This window comes from Morus notabilis, unplaced genomic scaffold, assembly GCF_000414095.1.
Source record: "Morus notabilis unplaced genomic scaffold, ASM41409v2 Scaffold257, whole genome shotgun sequence".
In the NCBI taxonomy this organism is placed as follows: Eukaryota; Viridiplantae; Streptophyta; class Magnoliopsida; order Rosales; family Moraceae; genus Morus; species Morus notabilis.
In genome coordinates, this window is record NW_010356831.1 from 23,046 (window position 1) to 23,689 (window position 644).

The following is a 644-nucleotide window of genomic DNA, read 5'->3' on the forward strand; positions in this document are numbered from 1 at the left end:
TTTGAGATACTCTATAGATTATATTAATTTATGCACGAATAAATTAATCTCATTAATTCATTTATTAAGAACTCAATCAGGAAAAATACCTGAAAGCCGACTCGGATGATAACTTGAGTTCTTTGACCACGAACAGTCCTTGCTCCAATCTTTGTGTTTAGAAAACCAATGTCTTCCACGTCAATTCCTAGAATCCACGAAAACGTGTGTGTGGACACACATGAGACAAAACGGGTTACAATAAACACTCAAATTTCCACAAACACCATCGCATGCACGATGTGGAATTTTTAGAGAAAATTTTTTTCCTTCCTTTATCTCTTGAGAATTTCGGCCAGCCTTAACCCATTAGGGCTGAAAATTTGTTTCCTTCTTTCTATAGAGAAATTTCGGCCACCTCTAAAATTATGGCAAAAATTAATTCCGAAAATTGTCTAAAAAATTGTTACCAAAAAATTGTTTCCACAATTTTCTACTATTATCTTCTTTATAGAGTAGAAGTCAAACTTCTAGAATGAATCAAATCTCTATCTCCAATTTGAATTTCGAACCAAAATTTTCCTCTATCCCTTATCCCTTGTGGCCGGCCATGCTAGGGATTCCTATCCCTGTGTGTGGCGCCAATACTGGATAGGGAATGAAGA